We start from the raw sequence: 20,372 nt of genomic DNA, 5'->3' as shown, positions 1-20,372 counted from the left end.
AATCAATATTTTTTTTTAAATATAACAGCGACGGGCAGAGGAGTTCATCTCCTTTATTTATTTATTTATTTATTTTTTCTTCGTTTTTATTGATTTCGAAAAACCTCATTTATTTTCCTCTGATTGTTTAAACATAAAACCAATTTAGTGTTTTGATGTTATAGTAATAATACCTCTGGTTCGATCTGGGTTTTATAAAGAAGAAGAAGAAGGAGGAGCCAGGAAAGATGTCGGGTTAAATAGAAATTTATAGAGATTAAATAGAAAAGAACAGCAGCTTAGATGGTAAAGGGGGTGAGCGGGTGAGCGAGAGGTCTTGGGTTCGAGCCCGGCTTGGGGCATTTTTTTTTTAAGAAAGCGTTTGGAGGTAGTTTCCTAAACCAAAAATGATTATTATTATTTTTATCATTATTATTATTTTTATTATTATTATGATTGTTATTGTTATTGCTAATACTAATTATTATTGTTAAAATTGTTATTATTATTATTGATATTGATATTATTAATTATTGTTATTATAATTATTGTTAGTATTACAAGTATTATAAATGTTAGTATTATTACTATTTTTACTATTAAAATATGTATTAGTTATCATTTATTATTAGTATTATGATTATAGTCACATTTATAATAATATTATTATTATTATGATTATTATTAATAAGTATTACACTTATTATTATGATTAGGATTACGAAACTTTAGTTATGAGTTTACAAATTAAACATGACGATTTTGATTATGATTAACATAAGTATTATTATTAATATTATCACTAGTAGTGAAATTGCTATAATAATAATAATAATAATTATTATTAAGTATTATGTATTATTATCGAAAATCATTATTTTTCATTATTATTAAATTTTTCATTCTTATTAAAGATTACTGTTATTATCTTTAATATAAAAAAATTTATTAATAAAACTATCATTAATAACATCATTAATAGAATCATTAAAATTGATACTATCATTAATATCAAGTATTACCTTTATTATCATTTTTATCATATCAATTATTATTCTGGTATTATTATAATAATTATCTTAACAAACAAATTATATATATATATATATATATATATATATATATATATATATATATATATATATATATATATATATATATATATATATATACACAAAATATACTTAATATTTATAACCTAACAATATTTATATTTATATATAAAAATGAATATATGAAATATATAGATTATTAATGTAAAAACAATATAACTAATAAATTTACATATATATATATAAATTTATTTGATTACAAGTATATGTGTTAATATATATATGAATGATATAGGTTCATGAATCCGAGGCCAACCTTGCATTGTTCAATGTCGTCATATGTATTTTTACTACAAAATACAGTATTGTGAGTTTCATTTGCTCCCTTTTTAAATGTTTTTGCAATATATATTTTTGGGACTGAGAATACATGCGCTGCTTTTATAAATGTTTTACGAAATAGACACAAGTAATCGAAACTACATTCTATGGTTGAATCGTTATACCGGATATCACCCTTGTTGAACTTGGTAACCTAAGAATTGGGGTTTATTATAATTGCCCCCAGTTGACGCGAATTCTAAAGATAGATCTATGGGCTTTGACACGCCCCAGTTAGAGAATTTGAACTGCTTTAGTACTTCGTTGATTATATATGGGGATATTCTAGATGCATTTTGTTAATGTCGGTTACCAGGTGTTCAGTCCCTATGAATGATTTTTATGAGAAGTGGAAATGAAAATCTTGTGGTCTATTAAAATTATGGAATTGATTAGGTATGATAAACTAATGAACTCACCAACTTTTTGGTTGACACTTGGAAGCATGTTTATTCTCAGGTTTGAAAGAAATCTTTCGCTGTGCATTTGCTCATTTTAAAGATATTACTTGGAGTCATTCATGACATATTTCAAAATACATTGCATTCGAGTCGTCGAAGTTCAATAGAGATTATTATTAATTAAATGACGGATTAGGTCATTTATAGGTTGGATATTATGAAATGGTATGCATGCCTGTCAACTTTCGATGTAATGAAAGGTTGTCTTTTAAAAACGAATGCAATGTTTGTAAAATGTATCATATAGAGGTCAAATACCTCGCGATGAAATCATATGTTATTGTATTCGTCCTTATGGATTAGGACGGGTCGTCTCATGTGGTATCAGAACAGTGGTCTTAGCGAACCAGGTCTTGCATTAGTGTGTCTAACTGATAGTTGTTAGGATGCATTAATGAGTCTGGACTTCGACCGTGTCTGCATGTCAAAAGTTTTGCTTATCATGTTTATCAAAAATTACCTGCTTATCATTCTTAAGTTTATACATGTTTTCCTGCATTTATTGCATAAATAGTGTACAGAAAAAAATTCATATCTTAGCGTATCTGCTAATATCTTAGCGTATCTGTTACTGTAAACCTTGCCTGACATATTCCGTAAATTCCTCCGTAATCTACGAAATCTTTTGTTCTATATATATAGATATTCTATGTAAGTAGAATACCATCCGATAGCCAAAAATCATTTCATATCGAAAAATCCTTTATTCAATCGTACGAAATGGAATTCGTCATTATTTCAAGTCCCTCGAATTCTGAAATGGAATCTCACTCAAGCTCCAAAAGCAGTGTGACCGGAATGGATCAACCAATCAGCCATCATCTATTCTGGATGAATTGGGGATGGGTTCGTAGCCTCCTCAATTATTGGAGACAAGAAGAAGGTGATCCCTTTCATCCACCGCATTACCCTCTTGGCGATGAACCTGAAGCACTTACCGGCGAACCAATCCGAAACACCATTTTCTCTCTCATTTCCTGAGTATCTCGTCACGATTATATACTACGTCAAATTCTAGATTTTATTTATCCGCTCGTCCGAACCGACAATCACCCCGGTGTAATAGAAGAAGTTAACGAGCTTCGCGCTCGGGTAGTGGCTTTGGAGAATATGGTACAAAGGTTACAAACACCATCAGCAGCACCAGCAGCATAACAAGTACCACCATCAACAACGCCAACAGAACCATTAACACCACCAACAACATCCACATCCCATGCTTTAACATCATAAACTATTCAACGAGCATCAATATCATACTCATCATAGATATCAAGGAGTACCAACAACAATAACCGATGAAGTATTGATTCATAACTTCATTGGAGAAATGTTCTACGGCGATTATGTAATCTCTAAAATCTTAGAAATTATATATTCTAACCCTAACCAGAAATCAGATGAGTGAACCAAAATGATAGAGGGAAGAGTAGAAACCCTGACAAGAATGATGCGTGATTTACAAGTTGGACTTGTTTTACCAACATCATCAACAGTACCGTTAACATCACCTGCACAGTCAGTGCCGTCAGCATCATCAGAATCAGCAGCACCTATAACATCACAAACTCTGTCAGTTCAAGAATCACTGTGGACATCATTACGAATCAATAACGCGTTTATTGTATCAACGAGTTATGAAGAATTAACTCATTCCCTCTGAAGAAATTATATGTATATTATATATATATATATATATATATATATATATATATATATATATATATATAAATTTTGAGATAAAAATAAATCTTTCCTTACTAAGCTATTGTGTGTGAATCTTAACTACTCAGTTAATTCATATTACAAATATGCAATGATGTACGCCCTTCATCAGCAACTTAACCATCGTTAACTACAATCTCTGTTTTAATTCAATGAATTTCATCTCATAACAAAACAAGTGCATTAATCAAATATATGTTTGATTTTACACTTTCATCATCGATGTACTCGAAATTTTTTCGATAACATCATTCGTATCTTGCGAAGTTCACAAGAATTTCACAAAAACTAACATCATGCTTCAACAAATAACAAAGTATTGATTCAAAATTTCAATATCATTGAAGAAATACTTATGTGATTTCTAAAGTTTTAGAGATTATTCAATTCTAGTTTCAACCATAAATCAAATGAGTTTAATTTAATACTAACTCATTAAATCTATGATTACATCTGAGGAAAATATACACAGGTATATTTTCATAAAGACTGTAATAAAATTCTTTTGTACAAAATATTAATTGTGAAAATTTTTAATGGGTAGGTAATACCCGAGAGATATATATAAATTCACAATTAATATGTTACATTCTTCAAATCTGATTCAGCAATCATCAACTATACTTCCTATTTTTCACAATAATATACATTTTTTTTCATAGAAATCAAAACAACCATACTTATTCAAATTCAATTACATATTCTGAGTTTGAAATCACAAAATTTAATTCGAGATAAAACCAGTATCGTCACTCTGAAATTCCTGCATCTTTCAAGCTATACTTTGATTTCAAAACTGTGTTAGAACAGTATGTGTATATTAACGATTACAAGCTGTGTTCAAACCCTCTGAAATTCCTGAAGACACTTCAAATAATGAACAATCGAGATAATGATCCAACCACATATTACCCACGGTTATGTACCTGAAAAACCCTCGAAACCAAAGTCATAGTTTAACACGTATCCGTGTCAGACCCTTTGTCATTTATTAGCAAAAATAACTTTTCAATCCCTCTTCAAAGTAGACAGTTTTGTCACAGCTCCAGTAAATCAACTTCAATTATTCATTCAAATAAGCCTTACTATGATGATTACCTATTCATCATTGTTACCGGGGAACCATTTATATTCCACCACATTAGCAGTAAACTTATCAGCAACCGTAATGATCTAGGATTTTTCTGAAAAATCATTATATTTATCAAAACCCCATCATTTACTCATCTGCATCTTGTAACGAGGATTGCCATACTAATCATCGAGAATTAGCAATCAGTATTTTGAAATTTCACAGCATGTCTACGTCAACAGTTATATGTGTACATATAACGTCTATCTTCTGGACTTACATACTTTGAATGTGAAGTTTCTGAAAAACAGCCTGAACTACGAAATAGTTCTTGAAATGCTGATGAAGCAGCAAAAACTATAAACGACCTTAACAGTAAAAAGTTTGATGATAAAGAACAGTGTGTTGGTAAAGCTCAGAAAAGGGAAGATTTGGAACTGAAAACCGGATTGAGCAAAGTATGAAGGAGACTGTGGACAAATCACAAAGACTGAACCTGCCTTCAAAGAATCCAAATGATTCAGTATCTGCTGAAGTCATTAATGAATACCTTGCTCCTGACTCTTAACCTCTACGGACAATTTTCTTCATCATCCTCTGATATTAGAAATTCTAAGATATCATCGTATCTTTTATTATAAATATCTTCTATATTTCTGAAGATATTTTCATAATTATTCTTATCTGAAATCATTTACCTCTTTCGCATTATCTGTATTGCATCATAAAAGAAACTATTTTTGTATCTAAATTCTGAAACATTCGAGTTTAAAATAGGAATACTTTTGAAGTAGTGTTGGGAGCTGAAGCATGAATTAGTATAATATAATGACACTTGATCAACGTGATTATATTACAGTAATTCATGCTGAGTTTCTAAATGGAACGTGATGATTCACAGATCATAACATCATCATGTGTTATGTTACACGACTCTTATATTCTCTTTAACCTCTAATATATCAAGAAAATATTTCTTGATGATTCGGTTTTTTCCGAGGTATTCTGGTAATTTGACAAGTCAAGATCGTGCCATTACAATTTCCTTCTTACAACATTAACAATGTTCATTCCGAAATTCATATCTGCGAATTATGGACCATTATAAGCGGTACTTACTCACAAGAAGAAGAAACGAAAGGAAAAAAACTCTGAAACAGAAATTGGGGTATAAAACGCAGCAAATAAAAGAAAGCATTAACTGGAGATGACAATGATTATAGAAGACAGAAGCAGGGACATAAAAATATAAGAGAAGATATAAAACCCAACAACAACCCAGAAACTATAAACCATATATATTGATGCATATAGCAATATAAAGACACGGGAGAACTAAAAACACTATAAAACCAAGTGTATAGTAGAAGTAAATAGATTCTTCCGGAGGTAGGTGAAAAAGAAGAATGACAGATATGAAAGTTAGAAGTATATCAATAATTAGAACCGGATGGAGCATATTGACGAATGATTCAAGGTATGAATTAAAGAAGAAAGAATAGAAGGTGTGAATTGTAAGGAAATGAATGAGGTGGATTTATAGTAAAATATTTGACAGAGAAATCAAAATAGATGATCGCATTTAAAGCGGATTCTAATTTCCTTGATTATCAAAGAATCAAATCTCATTATGAAGATTTTCCTCCAAATCTCTTGAACTTGGAAATCAATCCTATCTACGTCAAAAGATATGACGAATTACTATAATCTTATTTCATTCATTTACGATAACTCCTCTCATACGCTTTGAGTAATTGAAGTATTTATTTCCATACTTCTTAAACATGATAAAACTCTATAATCGTCATAATAACATTCTTATTGTTAGCCATGACGACCTCTATCAAATTTCGAGGACGAAATTTCTTTAACGGGTAGGTACTGTGACGACTCGGAAATTTTCGACCAAATTTAAACTTTATCTTTATATTATTCCGATAGATAAGCAAAGTTTGTTAAGTTGAATCTCAAGGATTTTAAAATATCTTCATACATTCATTTAACCTCGACCAAGTTCCGACGATTCACGAACCATTATTTAATTGGATATGAATATGTATATGTACGTATATTTATATATTATAACTTGAGAATATTAACAAAGTATTAAACGTATATTACTTTACATGAACGTATTTGTTTCAATATGATTATCGATGGAACTAGAAGATAATATCAAATGATTGATTTATCAGATACATTTTATGATTATGAGTCTCTGTTATGAGGTCCACTATGATTTAAGGAAATCTGTTCCTTTTAACGGTATTCGGAATAATTAGTAAAGTAATTTACAAGAAAGAATAAAAGTGTCAATTAACGGGAACTAGACAAGGGTTAGTGGAGATTCCCGTTTGATTTTCAATTTATGCTTTACAATAATTGTCTCGTGACTTTTGATAAGATAACTATTTAGATTTCATATTATTTAATGTGAAAGTGAAATTATGGAGTATAGATAACTTTGAAAATGTATATCGAAAAGTTAAGTAAATTGACGTTTTACATTAAAATGATTTCTTACATTTAATTTGTCCATTGAACTTAACCATACGATTCACGAACAATTGTTTGTAGAAAAATATAAATGTATATTTTAAATTTATTTGTTTCAATATATATAATTAATAAACTTATCTATGTAATAAAATTTGATAAAACATAATTATAGATATAGTAATTTGAAAATATATGTATATGAATTCAATACATAAATATTATTATATGTATGTTGTAATATATATAAAATTTATAAATATTAAATATTAAATATATATTATTATAATAGTAAATATTACATACTTTATAATATGTAAAAATTAATATATTAAATTTTATTAAAAGTTAAAATAAAATTGCTATAGTAGTATTATTATTTACTTCCAATATTAATATCAACATTTATATTATTAATATTATTATTTTAAAAACATAACATAAAAATATGGAATTTGATATAAAATTGATATATTATTATTACTTATATCATTATTATCATATAATTAGTATTACTATTATTATCAATAATAATATTATTATTATCATTTCATAATTATTATTATGGTTACTTATTATTATTATTATTATTATTATTATTATTATTATTATTATTATTATTATTATTATTATTATTAATGTTGTACTATTGTTATTTTAATATTATTAATATTATCTTATTATCAGTATTCATAATATTAAAAGTATTAATATTATTAATATATTTATTAAATATTAAGATTTATATATAAAATACAGATATATAGAGTGCAGATACAGATAATTATGATTTAATTAATATCAATCATCAGATTCCTTATTTCTTGTCTGCTTTCTTTTTCTTCCCTATTCTTCTTCTACTCGTGATAACATGTCGAGCAAATCATAGCTATCAAACAAATCTGGATTTAATATTATACTACTTAAATCCTTTAATTACGCCTTTAAACTTACCTACTGATATTCATAAATCACATAATTTAAAGAAAACCCATTCATCCTCTTTACGTCCATCTTTTCGGCCAAAATTAAAAATCGAATCAAATATTAAAATCCATAAATGCAGGAGTGTTAGGAATTATCAGTTTGATCTATTTGTAAGTTTTCACACTCCAATTCTTCCTAATTAATTTTAATTTTCGAGTCAAAGCTTTTGAATCAAAAAGTCAACCGTTGTGTTCTTGAGGAAATTCGGATTAGTGTTTGTGTTTCAAGACCAAATGACAATTCAAATAGTTTCTATACATGTTTAGCAAACTATTTCGTGTTATCATCTTTATCTATAACGTTATCAAAATGTGGAATCAATATTTTTTTTAAATATAATAGCGATGGGCAGAGGAGTTCATCTCCTTTATTTATTTATTTTTTCTTCGTTTTTATTGATTTCGAAAAACCTCATTTATTTTCCTCTAATTGTTTAAACATAAAACCAATTTAGTGTTTTGATGTTATAGTAATAATACCTCTGATGTGCGTAGAGGTGTATACGAAATAGTTATATTTTTGTTACGAAATACTATTAAAAATGATACAATTTTACACAAGTAATTTATTTATTTATAGAGTGGATATACCTAAACCTTGCTACAATAATTATAGGCAGTGTACCTAATCATACAGTAGTGTAGTTTTTAGTAAGTCTGGTTCGTTCCACAGGGAGCTAGCCAAGTTTAACGCTATATTTTTAAAACTATATTTTAATAAATAAATATAAATATATAAGTAGTATTATTATTATAAAAGGGGGTTTTTACCGTTTAATGACCGTTTTGTCGATTTTAAAACTTTAGTCGCAGTTAAAACCTAATGTAAAATATTAAAAATAAAAATAACTTAATTTAAAGCGTAAAGTAAATGACAATAATTAAAGTGCGATAAATTAAAATGCGATAAATAAAATGACAATAAATAAAATTGCGATAATTAAAAAGTACGATAATTAAAAGTGCAATTAAATAAAATGACAGTAAATAAAAGTGCGATGAAATATGAAATAAAGGAATTATGCTTATTTAAACTTCCGTAATCATGATGTTCGACGTATTGATTTTAGTTTATTACCATGGGTTAATTGTCCTTTGTCATGGATTATTCAATATGTCCATCTGGTTTTTGTCCATAACAGTCCATCAGTCATAAATATAAAGTGCGAGTGTCCTCGTCAAATTATCCTTATATCCGAAGTTAAATATTTCAACTAATTGGGGACTTAAACTATAATTACACCAATTTTTCTTGTATGTAATTTACCCCTGTTTTAATAAGTCCATTGACTATTAATCCATTCCCGTGTCCGGTTAAATGAACGATTATTAGTACTTATAAATATCCCGCCCATCGTGTCCGGTCGAGTGTATATGGTTATTTATAGGTACGTCCAATTGTAAATCTTTATATTAAATTAACTAACTATCATTCAATTAAACGAATATAAAGCCCATTAATAGCCCATAGTCTAATTTCCACAAGTGTCATTCTTTTGTTCAAACCCCAATTATGGTCCAAAGCCCAATAACCCCGTCTTTAATATTTTATCCCAACATCACGATTACTTTAATTTAAATAAGCATAATAATAACTTAGCTACGAGACATTAATTTAAAAAGGTTGAACATAACTTACAATGATTAATAATATATATATATATATATATATATATATATATATATATATATATATATATATATATATATATATATATATATATATATATATATTACGTGAGATAGAGAGTAGAGAAAGATGTGTTACATTCGACCAAAAACTGCGAAATTTATAAGATGTCACCAACATTTTTGCTCCATGAGATCGCATGGCATTTGTGCCTTCTGGCCATGCGATCACATGATGAAAGGACCCGTCCTAATCCATCCGGACGAAGTCCATATCCATTATAAACGATTCACAACAGTTGATTACATCGCGAGGTACTTGACCTCTATATGATACATTTTACAAACATTGCATTCGTTTTTGAAAAGACAATCTTTCATTACATCGAAAGTTGACAGCATGCATACCATTTCATAATACATCTACTATAATTGACTTAATAATAACCTTGATGAACTCAACGACTCGAATGCAACGTCTTTTGAAATATGTCATAAATGACTCCAAGTAATATCTCTAAGATGAGCAAATGCACAGCAGAAGATTTCTTTCATACCTGAGAATAAACATGCTTTAAAGTGTCAACCAAAAGGTTGGTGAGTTCATTAGTTTAACATAAATAATCATTTTCATCATTTAATAGACCACAAGATTTGCATTTCTCATAAATATACGTCCCATGCATAGAGACAAAAATATCATTCATATGGATTGAACACCTGGTAACCGACATTCACAATATGCATATAAGAATATCCCCATCATTCCGGGATCCTCCTTCGGACATGATATAAATTTCGAAGTACTAAAGCATCCGGTACTTTGGATGGGGCTTGTTTGGCCCGATAGATCTATCTTTAGAGTTCGCGTCAATTAGGGTGTCTGTTCCCTAATTCTTAGATTACCAGACTTAATAAAAAGGGGCATATTCTATTTCGATCATTCAACCATATAATGTAGTTTTGATTACTTGTGTCTATTTCGTAAAACAGTTATAAAAACAGCGCATGTATTCTCAGTCCCAAAAATATATATTGCAAAAGCATTTAAAAAGGGATTAATGAAACTCACCTAATGTATTTTGTAGTAAAAATACATATGACGACATTAAACAACTGAATAAAGCAGGGTTGGCCTTGGATTCACGAAGCTATATCATTTGTATATATATTAACACATATAATTGTAATCGAACACTTATATATATATATATATATATATATATATATATATATATATATATATATATATATATATATATATATATATATATATATATATATATATATATATATAACTTAATTAGTTATATCATTTTTATTTTAATAATATATATATGTTTCGTATATTCATTTTGTTCATAAAAATATTAAATATTTGTTATGTTATATGTATTAATATATAAATATCATTTGTTTATCAATGCTAAGATAATATTTTAAGTGATAATAATAATAATAATGATAGTACTAATATTAATAATAATGATAATAAGATTAATAATTCTATAAATGATAATATTAACAATATTTTTTATAATAATTTTCATAATAATATTAATATTAGTACTTTTTAATAAAATAAATAATTTAATAGTAATGGTGATGAAAATAATAATTTTGATAATAATACCTAATACTTAGTGATAATAATAAAAATTATAATAATCTTATTACTAGTGGTAATCTTAATAATAATACTTTTGTTAATAATAATAATAATAAAATTTATAAATGTTACTAATACTTGTATTAGTAATAATGATAATACTAATACCAATAACTAATATTCGTAATACATAATCATAATAATACTAATAATAATTATAATTCTAATACCTAATGATTGTATTAATAATAATAATAATAATAATATTCGTGACAATTTATAATAAACGTAATAATAATAATAACATTAGTAATACTTATAATACTTGCAACTATGATATTAATAATAATTACTATACTACTAATAATAATAATCATAATAGTAATTATATTTGAACTATATTTATAATAATAAGAATATTTGATATCTAATACTTCTACTAGTAATAATAATAATATAATTATGATACTAATAATAATAAAAATAATAATTTAAAATCATAATGATAATAATTATAATTCTAATAATATTAACAATAATAATAATAACTATAATAGTAATAGTATTAATAATAAAAATAATAAATGATAATTAAACTACCTCTTAAAAAGAATTGACCTCAGCAAGGATTGAACCCGAGACCACTCGAAACCCGACATAACATCTAGACCATCTGGGCTACTGCCCCTTTTCTGTTCTAATTCCCACCTTATTAATATTTAACCCAATTAGTTCTGTTTCTCTTTTCCTTCTTCTTCACTAAATAATTCGACCAGAGGTAACTCATTATTTCCACAAGACTTTGATTTGGTTTTTGAGTGTACAAATAAAACAGAAACGTTTTAGTTGACTGGTTGAACTAAAAATAAAAAAACGAGGAAGAAAGAAAAAAAATAAATATATATATATATACCTGTAACTGTTCGCGTAAATAAATCAACTAAATATTTGATTTTGAATTCTAGGGTGTTTTAGGCTATGAACATAACATGAAAAAGGATTTAAAAGATCTATAGAAACTTCACGTACTATCAATTTCAACAGAAACAATTTGCAAAACCTCAATTTGATTCAAGAACACAGGTTTGACTTTTTGAAAAATAATCTTTGACTTTGAAATTCTTACTTGATTCTAACAATTGTAATTTGAAACTTTTCAGAAAGATTGAGCATAAGATTCCTAACACTTTTGTATTAATAGATTTTGAAAAACATTAAGAAATTGAGTTTTTTGATTTTTGTGTTCAAGAACAGAGATGAACGAGCTGTGGGTGTGCTTTTTCTGTTTAATTCAATTAAATAAAAACGAATGATGGTGATAATTGAGAATGAGGATGTTAAGTCAATTATATGTGTCCATATCCTTGAGTAACTCCTTTGAATTATAGTGATAATGGTTCGACAGGTTGATTCCTTCGTACAGAAAAAAATATAAAATAGAATACCTGACATTGACGCTAAACAGATTTTGGAATCACACTTGTGTTTAATCAAAGATTCGTACGATCAATTTAACAAAGATCAATCACCTACAGTTTTTGAAAACGATGGAAAACAAAATACTAATTTCCGGTAATTATGTGTACGTGTATATATCTGTACGTATATATATATATCTGTATATATATCTTTATATCTTTACCTTTATATCTGTATATATATATATATATATATATATATATATATATATATATTAGATTTAGTTATTTAACTGCTATATAATTTTATGTATCTGTTATATATATATACCTAATATAACCGTAATTAATTCTTTATCTGTTATTTATCTGGCTCAATTAATTTATCTGTTTATCTGTTTATCTGTATTTATCTGTATATATTTATCTGTAATTATTGGTTTGTATCTGTGTTTCTAAAATATATTAGCAATATTATTAATAATTATATATATAAGTAATAATAATAATCTTATTTTAATAAAGATTATATTTACAATATTTATTATTAATTATAGAAATAGATTAATAATAATAATAACTATAGAAATATTTATATAACTAATAAAAGTAAATATAATAACAATGTAATGATATTAATAATAACAATAAGGATAATTATAACATTATTAGTAACACTAATAATAATACTATTTTTAATAATATGGATATTATTGAATGATAATAATAATAATAATACTAATATTAATCTAATAATTCATACTTATTTGGTTTCATATTTATATCATACAATTATTAACACTGAGGTTAACATTATTATGTTTATTTTTATAATAATACTAAAAGTAAATATAACAACTATATTTTAACTTGTACATAATATTATACATTACTATTTATTTTATATTTTCTAATTATATAATATATTCATTTAATTATTTTATTCATCACTTTAAATCTTTTATTCAATTTGAATGATTTATTTGTATTATATTAACGTAATTTAATCTATACACTTATATATATATATATATATATATATATATATATATATATATATATATATATATATATATATATATATACACACACTTATTTACAACAACGGTTCGTGAATCGTTGGAAATATTCACAGGGTTAAATAAATAGTTCAAAGGTCAAATTGGTTTCATGTACACAGTTCAAAGTTTTTGAGACTCAACGTTACATACTTTGCTTATTGTGTCGGAAACATATAAAGATTAAAGTTTAAATTTGGTCGGAAATTCCCGGGTCATCACAGTACCTACCCGTTAAAGAAATTTCGTCCCGAAATTTGAGTGAGGTGGTCATGGTTAACAATAAAAATATTTTCATGACCAATATGAGTTGATAATTAGAGGTTTATCATCATTGAATAATAATGATAAAATAATTCGATTACTTGAAGCGTATGAGAGAAGCTATCGCAAAAGATTGAAATAGGAAAAGTAAAGATTCGTCTTAACTTTTGACAGAGTCAGGGTTGAATTCCGGAATTCAAGGGATTTAAAGATAATCTTCGAATCTATAAGATTTGATTCTTCGGCAAATAAGGAAATCAGGATCTCTCTAATTAAATGCGGAGATCTGCCTTGATTACTCTGTCTGGTATTTCCATATTAATTTAAACTCTTCCGTTCCATTATTCTCATCATTCCTATACTTTCTTTCTTAGTTCATACATTCAAATGATTGTAAAAAAAATGCTTAATCCAGGTCTGATCCTTGTCCACATCCTTACTATCGCAACAATCATTCTCCTTTTCCAACTTCCACCAGAGGAATCTGCTTTCTTCAACTTCGCCCTTGGGGTTATAATGTTTCTAATTTTCCCGTGTCTTTATGTTGTGATAAACATTGATATACACGGTTTGTAATTTCTACGTTGTTGTTAGGTTTTATATCTTCCCTTTTATTTCGATGTCCCCCCTTCCGTCTTCTATAATCATCGTCATTCACAGTTAATGCTCTCTCTTTTTGCTGCAATTTATACCCCCTTTCTATTTTGGAGCCTCATGCTTTTGTTTTCTTTTTGCAAATAATGGTCCAGAATTCATAGGTATGGAGTTTCGAATGAACTTAATGTTCTAAACGAGAAAGAACGTAATAGCACGATTTGATTCGTCAAATTACCAGAATCACTGAGAATAGAACTATCAAGAATATACTTTCTTGATATGTATAGAAGTTAAACATAATGAAAGAGTTATGTAACATGGCACATGATGATGGTATGATCTACTGTGAACCATCATCACGTTTCCTTAGAAACTCAGCATGACTTACTGTAATATAATCATGTTGGTCAAGTGTCATTATATTATACTAACTCATGCATCAGTTCCCAACATTACTTCAATAACATTCATATTTTAAGCTGGAAAGTTTACAGAATATAGAAACTAACACTTTCTATATGATGTAATACTGATAGCACGAAGAGATTAATGTTTTCAAATAAGAATAGTTATGAAAATATCTTCAGAAATATGGAGGATATTTATAATGAAAGATACGATGATATATTGGAATTTCTAATATCGAAGGATGATGAAGAAGATTTATCCATAAGGGTTTAGATTCAGAAGCAAGGTATTCGCTAAAGATTTCATCAGAAACAGAATCATTTGGATTCTTTGAAGTCAAACTTATTCTTTGTGATTTGTCCACGGCTTCCTTCATAGTTTCGCATAATCCGCTTTTCGGTACTAGATTTTCTATTGAATGTTTCCAATATAATGATACATAGGAAGCACGAAGAGGTATATAATTTCAGACGAGAATATTTATGAAAATATCCTCAGAAATATCGAAGATATTGATGATGATATTTTGGAATTTCTAAGTTCGATGGTTGATAGAGAAAGATTTTTCCGTAAAATTTTAACATGACTTCGGAGCAAGATATTCTCTAAAGATTTCAATGGATCCAGAGTTATCTGGATTCTTTGAATATAGGGTATGGTCCTTGTATTTGTCTTTGGTCTCCTTCATGGTTAACTCTATCCGTTTTCCAGTTCCAACATTTCTGAGCTTTTCCAATATATTATTCTTTATCATCAAACTTCCGACGACTAAGATCGTTTACGGTTGCCTACAGTTTCTGCTGCTTCATTCAGCTTTTTCAACATTCAGAGTATCAATTCGTAAACTGAGTGCCTTTTCAGAATTTCAGAATTGAAGATCGTAATTCTAGGAGATAATTGTTATATGTATACATATAACTATTGATGTAGAAATGCTACGAGATTCGAGATACTGATTGCTGATTCTCGGTAATTAGTATGGCAATTATTGTTACAGGGTATAGATGAATTCAAGATGGGGTTTCAATGAATATAATGATTTTTCGGAAAGTCCAAATTCATTGAAGTTGCTGGTAATTTTACTGCTAATGTGGTGAAATATAAACGGTTCTCTGGTAACGATGACGACAAGCAAACTTATATATCGTGGTTATAATAAGGCTGATTCGAATAGAAGTTGAAGTTGATTTGTTGAAGCTGTGATAAAATTGGCTAATTTGAAAAAGAGTTGCAATGTTATTTTCGATAATAACAATTCCAAAGGAGCTAACACAGACACGTGTTAAACATTTACTCAAGTTCCGAATGCTTTCAGGTGCGTAACTATATGCATCGATCTTTTCTTTCGTAGATGAAGTGCGGCTGGTTCATCCTCTCGATTGAGGTGTTTTCAAGAATCATGAAAGGTTTGAACGTAGATTGTAATCGTTAAGATATAAATGAGGTTTAAGATGAAATCAAGTGGCAAACTTGAAGAATTATTTAGTTTTATATGTTATAATCAATATTTTAATTCATTTTAATTGTCCAATAATGGTAGTCCATAGTTGATAGTCCACAGTTATCAGTTCAATAATTATATAATATTCAAATTAATTAATATGTATCGTGACCCGTGTACATGTCTCAGACTCGATCACAACTCAAAGTATATATATTATTGTAGAATCAACCTCAACCCTGTATAGAGATCTCGATCATTACTGCATATAGAGTGTCTATGGTTATTCCAAATAATATATATAAATGCATCGATATGATATGTCAAAACCTTGTATACATGTCCCGATATTTAAAGTGCGTAAAATAAATAACAGAATTAAATAACGATAAATAAAGTGTGTAAAGTAAATAACAGAAATTAAATGACGATAAATAAAATTGCGAGAATGTAAATTGCGATAATTAAAATGCGATAAATAAATAAATTGCGATAAATAAATGTAATCAGTTAACTAGGAACAGTTAGCTGGAACAGTTAGCGTGGATTCTTAACAAAGTTTTTCGTAGTTAATTTGTTTGTTTCTATCATATTTTTATTTCGTCAAATGTTTTCTTCATTATGTCACTTGTTGGATTCTGATAGGTCAAAATCCAAATATGAAATTGTGTGAAAATGGTTATTCTGCGATGAACGGATACATATGTCGGTGGTTGTAAGTAGGATAGTAAATGACTGTTGAATCAGATTCGAAGAATGTACAGTGTAACTTATTAATGTAAAATCTAAATATTCTTCGGTTATTACCTACCCGTTAAAATATTTTCACCATTAATAGTTTGTACACAAGAATTTTTAATTACAATCTTTATGAAAATATATATACATATATATTTTCTTCAGATTTAATGAGTCAATATGATATTAAACTCATTTGATTTACCATTGGAACAAGAATATATAATCTCTAAAACATTAGAGATTACATAATCGCCATGTCGAACGAAGATAAATGATGTAGAACGATATGTAGAATGATAATTGTACTCAAGGTATAGAATGAGATGTTGAGACATTGATTGTTGATGGTACTGGTGCTGTTACTGATGGTACTGTTGGTGCCGGCGATGTTGCTGAAGCTGGTACATTTTGCCCCATATTCTCCGAATTGATTTTTCGATCGCGAAGTTCGTTGACTTATTACTCCAGGATGATTGTCGGTCAGAACGAGCGGATGAATAAGGTTCAGAATTATGGATAGAATATAATCTTGTCGAGTTGCCCTGGAAATGAGACTGAAAATGGTGTCTCGAACAGGTTCGCCGGTAAACGCTTCAGGTTCTTTGTCAAGAGGTGAATTCGGTTGGTGGAAGGGATCGCCTTATTCGCGTCTCCATTATTTAAGTCGACTACGAACTCATCAAATGAATTGGGGATGACTGATTGGTTGATTCATTCTGGTGACGCTGATAGGTGGAACTCCATATCGGAATATCTGTCAGAATTCGAGGAATTCAAACTGGTTGAGGGATTCATCTCGTACGATTGGAAGAAGGATTTTCAATAAGAAATAGATTATAGGATGTAGATTAGTACCCTGCAATACATAATTTACATATGCATATATATTACTAAAATCCCATAAGTTACAGAGAAATCTACGGAAGCTATCAGACAAAGATAACAATAACAAATACGCTAAGATATGAATTTTTACCTATACACTATTCATACAGTCAATGCAATAAGATGTGTCTAGACTAAGAATAATAAGCAGGTAATTTACTAAGGATGATAAGCAAATGATTTTCGACAAAAATGATAAGCAAAACTTTTGACATGCAGACATGGTCGAAGTCTAGACTCACTAATGCATCCTAACGACTTATCAGTTAGACACACTAATGCAGACCCGATTCACTAAGACCACAGCTCTGATACCAACTGAATGGACCCGTCCTAATCCATCCGGCCGAAGTCCATATCGATTATAAACAATTCACAACAGTTGATTACATCGCGAGGTACTTGACCTCTATATGATACATTTTACAAACATTGCATTCGTTTTTGAAAAGACAATCTTTCATTACATCGAAAGTTGACAGCATGCATACCATTTCATAATATATCTACTATAATTGACTTAATAATAACCTTGATGAACTCAACGACTCGAATGCAACGTCTTTTGAAATATGTCATAAATGACTCCAAGTAATATCTCTAAGATGAGCAAATGCACAGCGGAAGATTTCTTTCATACCTGAGAATAAACATGCTTTAAAGTGTCAACCAAAAGGTTAGTGAGTTCATTAGTTTAACATAAATAATCATTTCCATCATTTAATAGACCACAAGATTTGCATTTCTCATAAATATACGTCCCATGCATAGAGACAAAAATATCATTCATATGGATTGAACACCTAGTAACCGACATTCACAATATGCATATAAGAATATCCCCATCATTCCGGTATCCTCCTTCGGACATGATATAAATTTCAAAGTACTAAAGCATCCGGTACTTTGGATGGGGCTTGTTGGGCCCGATAGATCTATCTTTAGAGTTCGCGTCAATTAGGGTGTCTGTTCCCTAATTCTTAGATTACCAGACTTAATAAAAAGGGGCATATTCGATTTCGATCATTCAACCATATAATGTAGTTTTGATTACTTGTGTCTATTTCATAAAACAGTTATAAAAACAGCGCATGTATTCTCAGTCCCAAAAATATATATTGCAAAAGCATTTAAAAAGGGATTAATGAAACTCACCTAATGTATTTTGTAGTAAAAATACATATGACGACATTAAACAACTGAATAAAGCAGGGTTGGCCTTGGATTCACGAACCTATATCATTTGTATATATATTAACACATATAATTGTAATCGAACACTTATATATATATATATATATATATATATATATATATATATATATATATATATATATATATATATATATATATATATATATATATATATATATATATATATATATATATATATATATATATATATATATGTTTCGTATATTCATTTTGTTCATAAAAATATTAAATATTTGTTATGTTATATGTATTAATATATAAATATCATTTGTTTATCAATGCTAAGATAATATTTTAAATGATAATAATAATAATAATGATAGTACTAATATTAATAATAATGATAATAAGATTAATAATTCTATAAATGATAATATTAACAATAGTTTTTATAATAATTTTCATAATAATATTAATATTAGTACTTTTTAATAAAATAAATAATTTAATAGTAATGGTGATGAAAATAATAATTTTGATAATAATACCTAATACTTAGTGATAATAATAAAAATTATAATAATCTTATTACTAGTGGTAATTTTAATAATAATACTTTTGTTAATAATAATAATAATAAAATTTATAAATGTTACTAATACTTGTATTAGTAATAATGATAATACTAATAACAATAACTAATATTCGTAATACATAATCATAATAATACTAATAATAATTATAATTCTAATACCTAATGATTGTATTAATAATAATAATAATAATATTCGTGACAATTTATAATAAACGTAATAATAATAACATTAGTAATACTTATAATACTTGCAACTATGATATTAATAATAATTACTATACTACTAATAATAATAATCATAATAGTAATTATATTTGAACTATATTTATAATAATAAGAATATTTGATATCTAATACTTCTACTAGTAATAATAATAATATAATTATGATACTAATAATAATAATAATAATAATTTAAAA

Source organism: Rutidosis leptorrhynchoides, chromosome 8, assembly GCF_046630445.1.
Source record: "Rutidosis leptorrhynchoides isolate AG116_Rl617_1_P2 chromosome 8, CSIRO_AGI_Rlap_v1, whole genome shotgun sequence".
Lineage (NCBI taxonomy): Eukaryota > Viridiplantae > Streptophyta > Magnoliopsida > Asterales > Asteraceae > Rutidosis > Rutidosis leptorrhynchoides.
This window is presented reverse-complemented; position numbering follows the sequence as displayed.